A 20,479-nucleotide genomic window follows, 5' to 3' on the forward strand; every position below is an offset into this window, starting at 1 on the left:
ATTTAGGAAAAAGATTGCCTTATTTAAAAGCAACTACAGACATCGTGGTCTGCTGACTCCAGCAGGCCACCATCCCCGTGATGGCTATCATTCCTATTGGGTAGCAAACTGAGACCCACCTCATTAATATTCATGAGGTAGGTCAATTTGCTCCACTAGGAATTGGTCATTAAAAATAAAAGTTTAATACAATAGGAATAATGATTTCCTTATTGCTTTTTAGAGAAAATAGTAATGTGGATATTGCTTTTTCGAATGTTATTGAAGAGGCCCAAAGTTAGCTAATTAGCCCTGTCTCCCCCTCCTGCATACACTTCTCTAAATAGTCAGACTTTGACATGAACATAGGAAAGCTTTAATTAACACAGACAAACTTTGAACACTTCATGTAATGTTGGTAAAAAATGGGTCAAAGCTACACATAATGCTGAGCACAGACATTAACATATGACGACTCTCTACCACCCATGCGTCACTTTTTGTGCACCCCCTAGCGCCCCCCCTGCCATCACCATGTGTGCGCTGTATTTAAAATACAGCAAACCATGGCACAGGGTAGGGGGCAATAGCGTCAAACTTTCTGATGCTATTTATGTACTGTTTAGGGTTAGCACCAACATTTTGACACCAACACTGAACAGTACATAGGTGCCCATTTTTACCAATGGTGTTTCCCCTTTTAACACCTGCTGTAAGCAGGCGTTAAAAGTAGCTGTAACAAATGATGCAGTGGAATCTCTTATATTCAACTGTGTCTAATTTTGTGTGGTCCCACTAATGGGGGAACACCCCCTTTGCATACATTATGGCACATGCATAATGTGGCTCAAAGGGTTGCGTCACTTTGTAAATATGGCACTGCGATTTTTTAAACCTAACGTCACATTAGCGTCAAAACAATGACACTAATGTGGTGCTTCCTAAATCTCAGCCTAAAGGTTTTCCTCATCATTATTAATTGACAAAAAGTAATTTGGGGTTTTAAGTTACAACCAGTAAATTGATGCAAATAAAAAAGCTACACATCTCTTCTTGACAGAGGATGATGCATCACAAACATGAAGTGTTTGGGCATTTTTCCAAATGTTTACAAAGGCTTAGTTAGTGTGGTAAAAACATGTAAAGACAATGGCAGTGATAGATCAGTTTGACCTTCCTGTGCCTTTAGTACGACAGACTTCTCTGTACTTCTCTCCAAGTATATTTAAATTGGTGGTCTCCATGGTAGAATGGCTCCCACCTACCTTTTCCTTTGTGCCTCTCCCTCTATGTCTCTGTCCTTTCAGCCCCTTCAAGCAAAACAAAAGGAATTTTATTTTTACAGCTTTGCAATTTCTTGCCCAATTCGGAGAGCCCTCTGTCCTTCTCCCATGTAGTTGCCTACTTTTTTCCTGTTTAAGGATGAGCACTTTCCTATTTCTGGACTCAGATGATTCCCCCCACACCAGTGACTATAGTCACCAATTATGCAGTGCTGCACTGATGCCCTAAGCATGTCAGGTATCCCCATGGTACCTGGGTCCCATAGCTCATAATGTCATATGACTCAAGATAGCTTAACACCACTGATGATGCTAACAAGGTTTGAACTAGTGTCTCTGTTGCTTTTGTTCCTTCACAAAGGGGATGAAGCATGGAAATTCTTGTGAACTAATGTTACTGGGCCAGGACCAAGGCTCAGTTGCATGTGGCTGGGGTGGCACATTGAGCACAGTGAGCAAACAATTAAACTGGAATGTAATCCAGAATATTTGCTGGTGGCCGAGAGTACGCTATTTTATGCATTCTCCCCACAATCTTTAATGTTCCCCGCTGCTAAGCCAGTAAGTGAGGTCATGGTATGGTTGGAATGTTGTGAATGTTTGTGCTTGGATGAGTGGACAGTTGGAGTGAGAAGGGCTGAGTATCAGGCTACGCATTGTTATGGACATTACCCATGCATATAATTCATAGAAGGCAACTTCCTGTCTCGGCAGCTCAAGTACAACACGCGTTGTGCGAAATCATGTGTACTGTCCAGGGAATGCTTCTGTAATGGGATGCACATTGAATCACTCATCCCAGGGACTTGTGGAGATATACAGAACTACACCTATAAAGGATTTGCCGTCCTATGCTGTACCAATTAAAGGATGTATGAACAATAAAATACTGGTGTGGAGTAAAGTGCAGACTCTATTTGTGGAAAATATTAAAATGTTGACAGGAAGTGATCACAGCTGGTGGTGAGATTTACAAAAGTTGGCAGCATGAGAAGAGTGTTGTAATTTATAAGAGCTGTGCATATGAAAAGTCTGAAATCTGTGTTAATGGGACAAAAGAGCATTTGAGCATCTTTCAGCATCCTTGATCACCACAGGGTATTCGGTATTGAAAGCAGTGTCGAGGATGAAGTGTTTGAGATGTGTTCAGGTGAGAGGCCAGTCACCGGAGGGTTGGTTGTTACAATGGGTGCTGACAAGTTTTAAAGTCGTTGGGTCTTGGTGTGTATGTTACACTTGGGAGGTGTGCCATAATGTTGTTTTAACATGAAATGTTTCTTACCAAAATGTTTGCATGTGTATAGTGTGTGGGATTTTAGAGACTTATGATTTGAAGTTGGATGCTTGAGTCACAAATGCTGAGTGAGATGTATCTTTAGAATAATTTTCTCTGTCCTGTTTATTGTGCAGCAGGAGGAGAAAGTTTAGTGACAATTTAGTGTTGTGAGATTTGTCCAGTGGTCCTTATTTGGGACCATGTTTTTGACCATCTTTCCTAAGGGGTTTAGGATGTAAGGACAATGTGTTAATCCCAAAGATTAGATTTACCATCATACCTAAGGGGTTTAGGATGAAGAGGCAATAGGTTTAGCCCAATGTTTTAAAGGGTGTGTTTTACAACCCAGTGATTTTTGTCAATCCTTCCTAAAGGGTTAAGGATATGGGGGCAGTGTATTAAGCCCAACGTTAAGGGGGTATGCAGTTACACCCCAATGGTTATGTTCAAGTGAATGGTGATGGGCATACATGGTTACAACCCATTGCAGTAGAGGGTAGATGAAATCCTGGTCCTGTTTAAGTGTAGGGTGATGGGGGTATGTGGTTAAACCCCAATGCAATAGAAAGTAGGTTAAACCTTGGTTCTGGTTAAGTAAATGGTGATAGGGGTACGTGTTACACCACAATGAAGTACAGTGTGGAAGAAGCCCTAGTCCTGTTTGAGTGTTGGGTTGTGGAGGGCAATGGGCTGGTCCTGTTAGAGAGTGTGCGATGTGGAGGGGAACAGGTAGTTAGTGTTCTCTGTTGGATGTGCAGGGAAGTTTTGGGTTATCTATACACTTGTATTGTACATTTGTGGAATGTATTGATTGCCTGTGGTTTGCATCATCTTACATCCCATTGGAGAACTGAAATTATGCAGAAAGTGTATGTTTAACCTTTTCTGTTTATTTCTTTGGGGTGGTACTTACAGCTTTGTAGGACGTTTTGTGGGGGTGTTTTTCTGTCTTTTGTTCTGCTAAATTTTGTACTGTTTCCATAATGGGGAGATGTGTTGTGACCTCTTGCTATCTTAAGCATTCTCTCCAAAATCTTAATGTTCCCTGCTGCTCAACCAGTGAGTGAGGTCATTGTATGGCTGGAATGTTGAGAGTGTTTGTGCTTGAATGAGTGGACCTTTGGAGCGAGAAGGGCTAAGTAGCAGGATGCTGCTCCTGGTGGGACTTTATCAGTAATCTACAACTAAGCAAATAAACCTTCTTCTTTTATAACCTACGAGAATCCATCCATAATTGCAACAAAAGGTTAGTGTGCCATAGAACCAAAAGAGTTTTATGTTGCTATTCACTCGGAGGGACTGTCATTTCAGACTGGACTGTTCCTAAGGAAGAAGGAACATGATGTTTGCCAGTCATGTTAGGCATGTCTATATCTGAGAAACCTTAATTCCAAGATAAAACTTCTTTCAGTGGATGCCTTTGGAAAGAATTCACTTCTGGTGGAGGAAAAGCAAATGGCACCAGATACCTTCAAAGTAGAACTCCAGAAGGGCAGGATTCAGTAGAGGGACCAAAAGATCACATGGACAGAAATATAGGGAAATACTAGTTAGAATGGAACAGGGCAAAACTAATGGCATGTAAAAAATTAAGAAGCAATTGCAAAGCAATTTTCCTGTAAGCTTCCTCCCATTATATACTCTTAATTAGGCCTGGAAGGAAAAAGATGGCCACGGGAAGCTATTGCTGTTATATTGGTTTAGGTAGACAAGCTAAAACAGTGTCAACAAGATGCAATCTTGGACTGGGAGATATTAGGTCTTCCATGATGGTGTCTGCCAGCTCAGTACACCATGGAAGCTAGAAGGAGCAGGCAGGTCTCATACTGCACCCAATCACGACCTCCCAACTGGACCCAGAAGCCCCAAGATGCCCCTGAGCAGGACTAACACCCTCCATCAGGTAGGCACAGCATCAAGCTCCACATTCCACATGCAGCAAGGAGGAGACCTTGAACATGTGCCAAACATGAGGCATGGCGCTCCCAACAGAACATGGCTGGACAGTTTCTAAGGGAGATGATCAAGGCAGATTTGCATATGGTTGCTTCCTGCTTGGAGGAGCAGAATGAGTAAAAAAAAGTACAATGGACTGAAATTTGGTGTAGAATAACTAACAGTGATTCAGAAAATCCAACATTATATCCATCTCTTTTGCATTTTTCTCCGGGGAATGCAGGTTCAGAGATGTTTAATTGGTACATTGGCAGGTGCAGAGAAAAACCAAGAAAAAAAAGAAAAGTTAATGGACCCAGACGCAGGGAATTAAAAAACGGTGAGACCGTACAAATGTAGACCTTTTGTCTAGATACCCCAAAATGGATTTGTCCTGTGGAAGAAACTAAGGGAGGAGAGATGTAGAGGATTGGGGAACGGGACTTACCTCAGTTAATGATAAGCAAACAAATGAGGATGGGTCCCTGGAAAAGTGAAAAAGAAGAAACAAGCAATCAAAAGTGGGGAGAGGGGGAGACAATGGAAACAAGGAGAAGAAAGATTGAAGAAGGACTTGTTGAGGCAGAAAGGTAGAGGAGCTTTGGAAAGAAAAGGCCGGAAGCAGGAAGAACTTTGAGAAGATAAGAAAAACAAAGGTCAAGGTCAGTGGTTGGCTAATGAGGAGTAGAATGCAGTGGGAGTGAAGGAGACAAATGAAGACTGCCGAGAGGAGGAGGCAGACATTGGTGAAGATGGAGGGCAATGGAATGAGCCTGCAACCAGTAGGCACAGTAAGGCTGGAGCTGTCAAGAAAGATGAAGTAGATCTATTGATGAAGAGTGGTGGACATCACCAACAGTCTCCTCACAGCCCACCACAACCCAGAAGGGTTGCAGCTACCTGGATGAATCTGGTTAACCCCAATAGCATTCAGTATGGTGAAGCTAAGCCTGCTTTTAACCTTCACATATCAGGATATGGTATATGAGTAATATTAACAATGGTTGGTGAAACACTGTATGAAGGAAGTGTTTTTTGGTTTTCCATTAGTTGGTAAATGTCCTCCTCACAGCCTGACACTGGTGATAGGAACTGAAACTAAGCCAACAAATAGTAGTTCAAATGTCAATGATTTTATTTGAAAGAAAAATAGGAAATTCAGCAGAAGATGGAGCTTTGGGCTCAGGACAGTTGACTTACTGTATTTTCTTGTTTTAACTTTATTATTCCTTGGCTCCTTGTCACTTAACCATAGGTGTGTGCCTTGTAAGTATGTCACCCTGACTGATTAACACCAGATATCTCTTTCCTGAACATACATCCTGCCGGGGCTCATGGGGATTAGAGGAAGCAGGAGAGTAGCGGAAAGGCAGTCGAGATATAAAGGCCTAATCTATCCAGGGAACAGTTACTTACCAGAGTTTTTTTTTCTTTTCCTGAGGAGAGTTGGTGGCACTACTCCAAAATCCTAAAAAGAAACAAAAGAAGTAAGGCTATAGGATCCGGACAAAAGGAAATAGAAAAAGGAAGAAGAGGCCTAATCAAGTAACTACAACTAGAAACAAAGACAATTCAATAAAAGTTATCATTTGTAAAACTGCACCAGACAAGCCTCCTAAGCATTCTTTGCATCCATCCCGCCATACAGCATTGAAGATATTTATACCACGTAGGTACATATATGTGGAGTTAGTTATAGAAAATCTAGGCTTACTTACCTGTTGTTGGAAATGGCCCTACCTGCAGGGTTATGCCCAGACTTTTTGCCTTCTTCCTCCTGTTTTACTGAGTCATTTGTGCTGGATTTCATGATGCTGGACACGTTACCACTGCTGACCAGTGCTAAAGTGCAGATGCTCTCTACTTTAAAACATGGGAACATTAGCCTATCCACAACTGGCATATGTAATTTACTTGTAAGTCACTAGTTAAGTGCACTGTATGTGCCCAGGGCCTGTAACCTAAATGCCACTAGTGGGCATGCAGCACTGATTGTGCCACCCACAACAGTAGCTTTTAAAACTTGTCTCAGGCCTGTAAATGCAGAGCCTGTGTGTCATGTTTAAAACATCCATTTCAACTTGTCAAGTGTACCCACTTGTCGGGCCCAAACCTTCCTTTTTATTACATGCATGTCAACCCTAAGATAGGCCCTAGTTATCTCCAAGAGCAGAGTGCAGTGTATTTAAAAACAATGGGCATGTACTTTTAAGTTTAACATGTACAGATAGTGAAAAACTCTTACATTTATTTTTCACTATTGCAAAAATGATCTCCCCAATAGCATGGCATTGGGATTACCTTAAAACATCTTTTAAGTGTTACTTCAAAATGGGAAAAGATAGAAATAAGGTGTTTGGTGTCCCTGGGCTCTCAATTTAAAATCACAACTTATGGTGAATTCAGATTTTAAATTGTAAGTCTGAAATTGTCACTTTTAGAAAGTTAACATTTTCTTAATTTAACTATTCCGTGCCTCTGCCGGTCTCTGAGTAGAAAACTGGGGTACATGACATGTGGGCTCTGTGCATTCACACTAGACAGTCACGCGATGGGAACTTAGGTGTGACTAAATGACCCATTAGCTGGCTTGATGGGGGGCAGAGCTTAGCACTGCCTCACACCTGGATAGGGCTGTGCCTCTTCCCACACATAGGGCTGCATACCCCGCTGTATAGTGTCTGGAGCCAGGGAGGGCAGGACAGGGACATTGTGGACTTCTAAGGAAGGCCTTGAAGTTTCTTCCACCTTCCAGAACAAGGGAAACAAAGTATAAATAATGAACTCTGAACCTCACCAAATCAGATCTCTACTGGAACCAACACCATTCTGCCAGCAAGTAGGACTGCTGTGCTGCAAAGAGGGACTGCCATTCTGCAACTGAATTGCTGTGTTGGCCTACTGCTGCTGCTATAGAAGGGACTGGCACTTTGCTACTTGCTCGGATGTGTTGTCCTGCTGCCTGCTGCTATTGTCCTGCAGTGAGAAGGACTGGACTTGTTCTCTATATCCTTGTACCCCATGGCCTCCAAGGGATTGTTGGCTTGCCCCATGTTCTTCTGCAGTCTCTGGGACATCAAAGATGGCTTGCAACTCTCCTGGTGCTGTTGGACTCTGCAATCTGAGTCCTAATCTTGTCTGAGTTGCCCCCTTCAGTCCTGGTCCTCAAAAGTGGGTTCTGCAGCTACAAACGTCAAAAAGTGATGCATCAACCTGAGTGCAGCACAAATATAGATGCATTGTGTCCTCGCAATTGATGCATTGCTCCAACAAAAAAAACTTTTCAGCTGACCCTGTGTGGGTTCTGTAGCTGGCCTACCCTCGTTCGCAGTTGGCATAGGTTTTAGGTTTGTACCAGTACCTCGTGACATGAAGTAACCTTTTGGTCAATACAGGCGTCTAAATACTGTTTTAAAAATTCATATCTCAACTTCTACTGATTGGATGTCTGTCATTTTGGTCTTGTTTTACTTTGATAGATGTTCTCTAGTTTCCCAACGTGATGTGGACTCCTTTTGTGGTGTCTTTCACTGTGTTACTGCATTTAAGGGTTGCACAAATACTTTGCACATTGCCTTCTAAGGTAAGCCTGCCGGCTTTCTGCCAAGCTACCAGTTGGTGAACCCAGGTTAATTTAGGTTGTGTATCTGACCTACCATGACTAGGACTATGGTCCCTACTTGGACAGGGTACATACCTCTGCGAATTAGAGACCCAATTTCTAACAACTGTCATTATTTGTTTTCAACAATTTGTTCTCAATATTCTGTCCCGCTGATTTAGTGTATTCAATATTCAGGGGGCACACCCGCAGAAAGGGAGGGCCTCAAGCATCCAAACCCAGAAACGTGTTACTGCCCTAGGAACCTTCAATACACGTTTTTCACAGGGCAACAGAGTAGATGAGGTGGATATATTTAATTTATCCCTGGATGGGATATAATTATCCACACAGAACCATTAATATTCCCAGAAAATGAGTTTTCACATACCCTGAGTGGCCGGACCAGGAAGCCTGCTTCAGTAACAGCTCAATTGGCATGATACAATTGATGTGTCACACACCAACAGACACTGGCTAAACCAGTAAAGTTGTATTTTCAACCCCTTTGCCTATTCTAATCCTCAGGGGAGTACTTTCCATTGCATTATTTTCTCCAATGTCTCTTCAGTTCTGCTCAAGCACCTAACCTAAGCACCCTTTATGAGTAGCTGATGGAGGATGTTGCACAAGGTCTGATTTCTCAAGAGTGAATGTGGAGTAAGATCTAGGTTGTCAGGATAATAGGTAGAAGGTGATGGTGTGTGTGGTAGCAAGCAGGAAGAGGGCACGCGAGGAGTAAAAGGTATTCCAATGGGACTGTTGTGGAACATGCAATCCTTTGTTCAATAGATGACTGCAATATCCCCTCCTGAACTATTGCATTGTGGAAGTCTGTGAGGTCTGCTATGTTGGCTGTGTATTCTGTGTGTGTATGTGTGTGTTAGAGAGAGAAAAAGCGACAGTCAATGTATGTGTGTCAGAGCGAGAATACAGATTTAGCAATGAGTGTGAAATGAAGAATATGTTTGATAATTATTCAGTGTATGGTGGCATGTTGGATATTGATAAAGTTGCTTGAAATGCTAGTTCATGGATGTTGTGTGTGACTAGATTGCAGTCCTGTACATGAATTGAGGAGGAGTATCAATCCACAGAGGCAGGGGTTCAGGGTATTGGTAGGCCAAGCAAGACCAAAAACATGAAGCCCTTGTACTCATCTGCCTTGCACATGGTTGATTGCAGAGCAGGTATTGCACAGTTGTAAAAACGTTGTGCAATTAGTGCAGTTGTTGTGTGGTTTGATGCCTTAGGGATTAAAATATACTCCCACATCCCTACCCCGCAGCTTCCTCGATACTGATGACTTCAGCCACAAACACAGAATGCCAGTACTGAACAAGGGCACAGGCCACAAGGCAGACATAAGCTGCATGAGCCCAGGAGGCAACCAGGAGCCCAAGCCTGCAAGGCTAATAATCAAAACAGAAATCCTCAAACTATTCCCCAAAAATGACTCAAACTGAACCTGTTGCATGCTCCTTTATTAGTTGAAAAGGATATCCTCCCGCTCCTGTTCTCTTATTCTTTTGCCTTCCTTTAATTTATACCATCCTGTGTTCCAGTGGGAGAAGCAGGACAGGAATGGGTGTGCAAGAATGCAGGAGACCCCCCAACGGTGGTCTGGTCAGCAGTGTCTGGTTGTTCTGCTGACATAATTAGTGAGATTAGCAAAGAGAGGGAGGGAAGCAGACAGGGTTCTGAGCCCAAACCACACCAGTAACTGGACTGACTTTTTCTGTGTGTTTCAATGCACTCCTCAATGCGACCGATGTCTAACACATCAGAGACAAAGCCTTGTACAACCTAACACAGTCCTTGGCAGCCTATCTCATCCCACTGGCAGCTCCAGCAACTCCAGCCACTCTTCACTGCTCACTGCTTTACTCCTCGCTGCTCTTCTCAAGCCCCGCCTGCTCGGTTTCCTGGCTTCTCTGATCTGGCCAGGTTTGGAGTCATCTATGGAAATACATATAAGCACATGTGAGTGTGCCCTTCCCTTTGTTTTCTTAGGTTAGACTATCATTGAAACTGAGAGAAGCAGAACTGGCTGGTTTCTGACTGGCAGCTGTAATGTCATGCCCAGTGACACAACTGGAGCGCCAGCATTACTATTAGTGGAGAGGGTGGAGGGGATATTTTATCCGCAGTCCTGCGACCCCTTTATCACGGACAATTTGGTGTGAGCCCAGTGTGTGACATGGGATGAGTTAATAAAGGAGAGTGATGTAGGCAAGGAGGGGCTAATGGCAGTGAGGAGACGGAGTGTGCGATAAGCCTTGCTCGTAGCCCTCCTACAATCCAAGTGAGCCTTCTTCTTAATTCATTAGCGTGGCGTGCGCTATCACAATGCGAATACACGCCACACACTCTACATTGGTGACGAAGGTGGCCCTGGACCCTGCCTGCCCTTGAACCATCGTGGTGATTCCTGCTGTGTCACGGCTGGAGCTGCGCGACTGCTCTCCATCGCCGTCACAGTCCTGATGCGGCGTCAATGGGAGTGGCCCACTCCTGCCATCTACAGGCTGCAGTGCTGATCATGTCCCCGACGAGGATGTCCGGTAAGAGCAATTAAGCATGTCCTGCCTGGCCTGCCCTCTATGGCCTTGCTACCGCCCTTGTGCCCTGCAGAGGCCTGCTGATGGTCATTTGTTCAACAAACACTGCCACCTAGTGCAGCCCCACCACATCACTGTGCTCAGTACTGCACCACAGACCTTCCCAAGGCCCTGGGTACTGGCTGCAAGCACCCTACCTCACCACTGGAGGTGGAACTCTGAAAGACACATAGAAAACAGACCAGTCCTGTAAAGACAGCGCCATCTCCACACACACTAGACTCCTGCATATCTCCTGCTACACAAAAGAAATAAAGATAAATTCTTCTGCCATCACAGGACACACTCATTTTGCTTACAACGTGGCCACCATACCAGGCGTAGAGCCATTCATCATTGAGAGCGCGCCATCCACTCAAGCCTCCAGGTGGAAAGACTGGGTGGAACGGGTCCTCCTGTTCTTTGAAGCAACGAAAGTAGAGAATGCACAGAAAAGAGTGATGCTTCTTTACCTGGGAGGGAAAGACACTCACTGAATTTCTAAGACCATTGAGAAGACCGCCCCAAAGACTCACCTCACACTAATTGCTGCCCTCAATGCTCATTTTGAGCCAATGACTAACACGGACTACAAACATTATATTTTTTCGTCAGGCACAACAACTAGCAGATGCATCTATAGACTCTTTCCACATGCGCCTAAAGAAACTAGCCAGCACCTGCCAATTCGCAAATGAAAGGGAGGAGATTAGATGGCAGATAATCCAAGGGTGTGTATCCACTAAGCTGCGGGAAAGAATCCTGGAGCAGTCTGGGAAATCACTGGCTGATATAGTCTCCCTAGGGAGGACAAAAAAACTCTCTAAAACTAGAGTGCCACACATGGAAGCCGCACTACATGGCCATGTCAGGAATCCGGGAATGCAGTCACAGTCACACCAAAGAAACAGAAGCCCAAACAGGGGTATGCCACACCCAGGACATGTGGGTATTGTGAAGGACCCTCACACCGCTTGTCCGAAGGCCCTGCTAGAGGAAAGATGTGTGCAGGGTGTGGGAAGATGAACCACTTTCTAAAGGTATGCAGGTCCACCAAATGAAAAACTGTCAACCCGGTGACACCATTTTCAACCCAAAAAAACAAACTAGTGACATGGATGATGACGATGAGGAAGAACAGGCCATTCACTTGATAGTTACAATCAGCTCAGCAGCATACGAGTTGGAGGACACTCAACCCCAGCGGTTGTAGACATCGGTGCCTCAATCAACACGATGTCATCCGATACATACAAGGAAATAAAGCCACCCCACGTCCGACACCGACAACCATAAGAGTATTTGTTTATGACCAGTCCTCCCCGCTTGACATATGGGGAAAATTCAAAACAGCACTTGAGTATGGATCCTGTTCAATCGAACATCAGGTATATGTGGCAAAAGATGGCCATGGAATGCTGCTAGGGTGCGGAGGTGCTGAAGTGTTAGGCATAGTATCTTTTACTTTTGCCGTCCACCACAGATATGATAAAAGACTCTACTGGCATCTTCAAAGGCATTGGGTGCCTAAAGAGTAAGGAAATAAAGTTACACATTGACAAAACTGTTCAGCCAGTCGCCTTTTGTCATTGCTGCATCGCTTTTCACTTCCGACCAGAAGTAAAAAAAAAAGAACTGGACAATTGCTCGACACACGTCGGACTCCGTCGCTATCGCCGGCTTAATTTTGGGATCTCTGGCACTGCGGAGGTGTTCCAAAGTACAATACACACGCTTTTAGCTGGCCTCCCTGGTGTTCTAAACATCAGTGATGACATTCTTGTGCATGCTCGCTCTCTACCCGAACACAGGATTCGCCTAAGGAGAGTGCTTCAGAGAATCCAGGACTCCGGTTTGACCCTCCATCAAAATAACTGCGAATTCCTCAAGAGGAAGCTGCATTTCTTCGGCCACGTTTTCTCATCTGAAGGTATTGCTCTGGATCCGGCCAAGGTCCAAGACATCAAAGATGCCCCTCCTCCAATGACGGTAAGCTTCCTATGGATGGCTAACTATTGTGGCTGTTTTATCAAAGGTCTCACCCTGCTAACGCAACCACTAAGGGATCTCATCAAAGCCGAAACACCCTGGGAGTGGGGGACACCCTAAGACACTGCCTTTCAAGCCACCTAAGATGCGCTATCTGCAGACACAATCCTGAGGTACTTTGACCCGTCCAAGAACACCACCATAGCCATCGATTCAGGCCCGAAAGGGTTAGGGGCAGGGGACTAGCCCCGAAGACTTGTGTCCTGTTGCCTACATCAGTCAGTCTCTTACAACGATAGAACAGAGATATTCGCAGATAGAGAAGGAAGCTATCGCAATACACTGGGGCTGTAGGCACTTCAACCTCTACATGTACGGACATCTGTTCACAGTCCTGACAGATCAAAAGCCATTGCTTTCCCTCTTCAGGGGAACAGCGACTAATCCACCACCTCGAATCGAGAAGTGGATGTTACAACTCCAGGAGTACAACTGTCAAGTAGAATACCAACCTGGCTCCCACAATCCTGAAGATTACCTTTTGCAGTCAGCTACCGAAGAAGAAGAGAGAAAGGCGCAGGAGACAGACTAGTATGTGAGGTATGTTGCTGAGTAATCTTGCCCTCAACTGATTTCCAACGCAGAGCTTCGCCAAGTCACTCTAGAGGACAAGTGTCTACAAGAGGCGCTTACTGCCATTCGATGTGGCCAGTGGCATGTCCTCAAACAACAGTGGTCCCAGCTCACTGTGCCCTCTGGACACATTCTGGAGAGCCTACACCCTGTTCGAGATGAACTTAGCGAAGATCTGGAAAGATGCCTCCTCCATGGGCACCATCTTGTCATCCCCTCAAGCTTGGCAGATCAAGCTGTCCATTTGGCTCGTGCAGGTCACCAGGGTATGGTAAAGACAAAGAACCGATTAAAGGCGAAAGTGTGGTTTCCCATTAATGGATGAGAAGGTAGAAGCCAAGATCCGATCGTCTTCTCGCTGCCGTTTTCCACCACAAGATCACAGACATACATGACAGCTTCAACAGCCAGACCACCCAGCCAATCACCGACGCCCCAGACTCTCCACCCACCCTCAACTACGACCCTCTGCTCGCCTGGGCCAACGTGAACGAAGACGACACAATCAAAACCATGAGCACTATCCATGCTGGATCTTCATCAGACCCATGCCCGCACCACATATTTAACAAAGCAAGCGCCACCATTGCACCCCACCTCTGCAAAGTCATCAACATCTCCTTCGAGACCGCGACCGCGACCTACCACGAAAGCTGGAAGCAGGCTGAAATCAAACCCCTACTCAAGAAACCCATTGCGGACCCGAGAGACCTCAAGAACTTCCGCCCCATCTCCCAGCTCCCATTTCCGGCTAAGGTCATCGAGAAGATCGTCAACAAACAAGTGACCCGCTACCTCGAAGAAAACAACATCCAGGACCCATCCGAGTCAGGGTTCTGCAGCAACCACTGTACCAAAACCGCCCTCGTCGCCGCCACCGACGACATCAGGGCCCTGCCCAACCACGGCGAAACTGCGGCTCTCATCCTCCTGGACCTTCAACAGAGTCTGCCACCGCATCCGACACACACGCCTCCACAACACAGGGATCCAGGACAAAGCCCTAGAGTGGATCACCTCCTTCCTCTCAGGCAGAACCCAGAGCGTCTGCCTTCACCCTTTCCGCTCCGAAGCCTCCAAGATCATCTGCGGCGTTCCACAAGGATCGTCCCTCAGCCCTACACTGTTCAACATCTACATGGCCCCGTTTGCCCACGTCGCCTGACTACACAACCTCAACATCATCTCCTACGCTGATGACACCCAACTGATCTTTTCCCTCACCAAGGACCCTCTCACTGCCAAATCCAACCTCCACAATGGAATAAAGGCTATCGCCGAATGGATGAGGAACAGCAAACTGAAGTTGAACTCAGATAAGACAGAGGTCCTCATCCTCGCCACCAACCCCTCAGCCTGGAATGACTCCTGATGGCTGACCGTTCTAGGAGCCACCAACCAATCAAGCAACCTGGGCATCATCCTTGATTCAACACTCTCCATGACCAAGCAAATCAGAGGCGTCTCCTCATCCTGCATCAACACCCTCCGCATGCTCCGCAAGATCTACAGATAGATCCCCACAGATACAATAAGAACAGTCACCCAAGTCCTCGTCAGCAGCAAACTTGACTACGGAAACGCCCTCTATGCAGGAGCCCCGGCCAAACTCCTCAAATGACTGCAGTGCATACACAATGCCTCCGCACGCCTGATCCTCGATGCCCACTGCCACAGCCACATCACTCCCCTTCTGAGAAACCTACACTGGCTCCCTGTCAACAAAAGGATAACCTTCAAGCTCCTCACCCACGAACACAAGGCGCTCCACAACACCGGCCCAGCCGCCCTCCACAGACGACTCAATTTCTACACCCCGTCCCACCAACTCCGCTCAGCTGACCTCACCCTTGCCACCGTCCCCCGCATCCGAAGAGCAACTACCGGAGGCAGATCCTTCTCCCACCTCACCGCCAAGACCTGGGACAACCTTCCTTTGCCCCTACAACAGACCGAAGTCCTGCTGACTTTCAGAAAGCATCTCAAGACCTGGCTATATGAACAGTACCAGCACCCAACCCTCAGCGCCTTGAGACCCTCACTGGTGGTAGCGCGCTTTACAAATACACTGACTGATTGATTTATCAAAATCGTGTGAGTGGTGTCAGGCAGCAGGGAGCCCCAGCCCTCCAGCCCCCTGTTGCCACAGAATGCAGGCCTGATCAGCCATGGGTCCAAATCACAAGTGCCTCTCATCAACCCCCTGAGCTAGCTATCTATTCATTCCTCAGGAACTATCGCCTGACTCCCCATGCCACAACGAGGTGTTCTCCAGCTCACCTCTCTATGGGGCGTGTAGTGCAAGATTCCATTCCCCACCATCCCGGCGAGGCACCGAAATCTATTGACAATGACTAGACACTAGAGCGGTGGTGATCAAAATGATTGAGCGAGTCATCATCGTGGGGCCAAGAGATCTGACCTCCAAGCAGGTGATCAAGAGCTGGTGAAAGAAAGGATTCAAGGCAGCAAGTTCAGATTACCATTTGACCATCGCCCATGGACCGTCGTGCAGCACCAAGGCACCCTAGTAGTAGCTCGGTGAGGCACAGAAGAGCTCACTCGCAACATCTCGGTGTTCAAGAGGTTTTATCCTCCGGCCCGTCATCGGAGTCTACTGACACAGGTAAGCCTTCTCTGGGCATCCCATCCAGCGCTCTCCTGGGTGGCAATTTACACGACAATCCGGAAGAGGGAGTGAGCTGAGCTGACGTCCCAAGGGCATCTTGCCTGGTAGCGGAGCCTGAGACACTTCAACCCCAGACAGACAGGTCTTACCGCACAAAGTACAGTCTGAGGTGCAATCTGCCGCCATTGATCAAACTCCGAGACTTTGTGGCATGAGACTAACCTGCGTCCATTCATCTGGTAGCTTTCTCCTGTTAATTAGACAAGAATCGATTTGATTGGTCTTCGTTTTGTGTATTGTGTTTTTGGGTGGAATGTAATGTCATGCCCAGTGACGCAACTGGAGCGCCGGCATTACCATTAGTGGAAAGGGCAGAGGGAATATTTTACCTTCGGTCCTGTGACCCCTTCACCACAGGCAATTTGGTGTAAGACCAGTGTGTGATGTGGGATGAGTTAATAAAGGAGAGTGGTGCAAGCAAGGCAGGGCTAATGGCAGTGAGGAAAATCTGTGCTCATAGCCCTCGTACAATCCAAGTGGGCCTTAGTCTTAATTAATTAGCGCAGCACGTGCTATCACAACACATGTCTCACACTCCACAGCAGCGTGTACAGTCATGTGGGACCTCAACATTGTTGTTGGAATAGTGAAATGGGGGTTTCCTGATGAGTCTGTCAGTCTTGGTCTGCTTAGAAGCTGCCACCTTAGTTCTGGTTGACTAAAAACACTGGTGGTGGGAGATCACTTTGAATAGAAGAGCACCTGCCATTGTTGGGATTGTGTGAGTGGGAGTTCATCTCATCCAGGACTGCAGTAGACTCCCCACTCTTAGCTTACATAAAATGGTGGTGAAAAACTGATTCTCAATCATCACACAAATCCTAAAAAGGCTTTCATTTACCGCCTTGATACAGATGTCCTTAAAAACACTTAGATATCATTATTCCTAAATAAGAAAGGATTTGAATCTCCTGCACTGAACCTCTACTGTGATACCAGTGAAACATCCCCATTTGAGTTTGATTTCCATTGCATTGCAGTTTGTGTTGTTCTTGTATTGCATTCTACTTCTATGATCATAAAGCAATCCATGTGTGATAGAAGCATAACCTGGAGGCTTTTGTTAACTGGATTTTCTTGTACTGCTCCCAGAATGGCATCACGCATGCCATTGATATGATTGGAAAATTAATGTGGAACTGAAAACGTGCATTTCCAACTATTAAAGAGGTAGTAAAGGGCTTGCTCAATATTTCCTCAGGGGAAACTTTGACTTGGATGTGGTACAAGAGTAACACCTCTATTATAATTTTCAGGAATTCTGTTTTATTTTTTGTATTAGGTACCACAATATCTTGCTGGGCACCAGGATAAAGGCAGGGAAAATGTTTAAGCAGGAAAGTAAGGCAGACTGTTATTCACTGCTATATAATTATATATCTATAAAAAATATTTTGAAATGAGTGAAACGTTGGCTCGTTTTAAAATGTGTGGTTTAAGATTTTTTTTAACCAGATTTCAATAGGCCTGGCAGGCTGTAGGCAGAAAAGGTAAAGCAGGCTATACCCCCCACCTTAGAGGTCAGGGTGCAGGTGCCCATTTACTTGTGTGCCTGCAACTTCTGCTAGACTGGCACTTGATTATATCAGTGACTATTCCAGATAGTAGAACTTGGCTTGGTGTTACTGCACATGGCAAAAATGGGTACAGGGTCACAGGACCTATTGAGATCAGGTAAACTGGTATTACACCCAAATATACCACTTCACCTGACCTGTAAACAGGCCCTGTGTATGCTATATTTAAATATCAGACAGAAAAAGTCAAATTATTGGTTTCTTGTAGACAGGCTTGACAAGATGCCTTATTGTATAGTTTCCTTCTTCGATTTGTAGGGGACAATTCACCAAGGCAATTCTGAGTAATAAAGTAGACTTCCTGTAGTACTACTTCACATGCTGCCAAAAGCAATTGACTAATGCATTGGCAGAGCTCTCTGCTTACACCTGTCATATCTATTTTGCATAGAGTTCTCTGTCATGAATGTGGAGAACTTTGTTCAGGTAGGCATACATTTTTGCTATAAATGTGGGAGCGGCAAGGACCTGTGGCTGGAAAACAGAAACTGTCTACTACAAAGGAGGAGCAAAAGAAAACTAGACTGGCACTGGAAGGGAAAGGTAAATATAAAATCACACCTAGAAAATGGTAAGTCACTTTAAATTCACAAAATGTATACCCACATCTGTTTTAATAATGCAAATGCACTAAAACGACAGCACAAATCTACACTAGTCAAGATTTGGAATGAATCACAAACCACACATGGCCACCTACAGGTATTGCAAGGCAATGATAATTAATTCAAGTGTGGCAAGGAAGAACACTACAAGTACACATGAAAAATAAAAAGTTAAGTAAATTCATAAACCCAAACACAGCATATCCAGTGCTTGTACACACCTACAAAGAGAGCAATATGTTAAAAAATATACAACCATCCCACGAGCACAGAACATCACGTCAGACTAAGAGGACTATTCATATAGTTGCAAGTGTATGATCACATATGACACACCGTCCAATGAAAGGAGATAGGGAATCAACAATCAAGACTTGACCACCATGTCATCAGGTGAAATCAAGCACACATACAGCCAATCACACATAGTCTTCCTGTATAAGAGGGCAAGTCACAGGCAGACATGTACTTTCACCATGTTGCTTTTCACCGTGCCCCTTATTTTTAGGAACAATTACTTGAGGAGTAGATAGAGGATGTACAGGCATTAGATCATTATCTTTGGTATGTCCATGGAAACAATATGGCTGGAAACTAAGAGTATGAGCTCACTTCACCTACAGCCGATTTGCAGGTTGTCCCTATAAATGACTAAATACTATCTGCACTCCATTTCCTAGCCAGTGGATCTTTTCAGAGGACCACTGTGGATACAAAGGGCATCTCACAGAAATGCCAGTCCTAGCTCTGCCTCCAGGTGCTAAGATGCAAGACCAGACGAGAGCACAAGTACATCACCATGACACAGCCTCTGGTAGGAAGGAAATGGGAGGCAAAGCAATTTATGTAATTGTAGGAAGGTAGCCTCTTTCTAGCCTTGTTACCCCCACTTTTGGCCTGTTTGTGAGTATATGTCAGGGTGTTTTTACTGTCTCACTGGGATCCTGCCAGCCAGGGCCCCAGTGCTCATAGTGGAAACTCTATGTTGTCAGTGTGTTTGATGTGTGTCACTGGGATCATGCTAGCCAGGACCCCAGTGCTCATAAGTTTGTGGCCTATCTGTGTTCCCTGTGTGGTGCCTAACTGTATCACTGAGGCTCTGCTAACCAGAACCTCAGTGTTTCTGCTCCCTCTGCTTTTAAAATTGTCACTGCAGGCTAGTGACTAATTTTACCAATTCTGATTGGCACACTGGAACACCTTTATAATTCCCTAGTATATGGTACCTAGGTACCCAGAGTATTGGGGTTCAAGGAGATCCCTATGGGCTGTAGCTTTTCTGTTGCCACCCATAGGGAGCTCAGACAATTCTTACACAGGACTGCCACTGCAGCCTGACTGAAATAACATCCACGTTATTTCACAGCCATTTTACACTGCACTTAAGTAACTTATAAGTCACCTATATGTCTAAACCTCACTTAGTGAAGGTTAGGTGCAAAGTTACTAAGTTTGAGGGCACCCTGGCACTAGCCAAGGTGCCCCCACATTGTTCAGGGCAATTTCCCAGGACTTTCTGAGTGCTGGGACACCATTACACACGTGCACTACATATAGGACAATACCTATATGTAGCGTCCCAATGGTAACTCCAAACATGGCCATGGAACATGTCTAGGATTATGGAATTGTCACCCCAATACCATTCTGGTACTGGGGTGACAATTCCTTGCATCCCTGGGGCTCCAGCATAGAGCTGGGTACTGCCAAACTAACTCTCCGGGGTTTTCTCTGCAGCTACCGTTGCTGCCAACCCTCAGACAGGTTTCTGCCCCCCTGGGGCTTGGGAAGCCCAGTCCCAGGAAGGCAGAACAAAGGATTTCCTCTGAGAGAGGGTGTTGCACCCTCTCCCTTTAGAAATAGGTGTTAAGGGCCTGAGAGGAGTAGCCTCTCCTGGCCTCTGGAAATGCTTTGAAGGGCACCAATGGTGCCCTCCTTGCATAAGCCAGTCTACACCGGTTCAGGGATCCCCCAGCCCTGCTCTGGCGCGAAACTGGACAAAGAAAAGGGGAGTGACCACTCCCCTGACCAGCACCTCCCAATGGGAGGTACCCAGAGCTCCTCCAGTGTGTCCCAGACATCTGCCATCTTGGATGCAGAGGTGTGAGCGAACAATGGACACCTCTGAGTGGCCAGTGCCAGCAGGTGATGTCAGAGACCCCTCCTGATATGTGCTTAACTCTCCCTGTAGCCAATCCTCCTCTGGGGGCTATTTAGGGTCTCTCCTGTGGGTTTTTCATAAGGTAACGAATACAAGAGCTCACCAGAGTTCCTCTGCACTTCTCTCTTCGACTTCTGCCAAGGATCGACCA

Source organism: Pleurodeles waltl, chromosome 5 (assembly GCF_031143425.1).
Source record: "Pleurodeles waltl isolate 20211129_DDA chromosome 5, aPleWal1.hap1.20221129, whole genome shotgun sequence".
NCBI lineage: Eukaryota > Metazoa > Chordata > Amphibia > Caudata > Salamandridae > Pleurodeles > Pleurodeles waltl.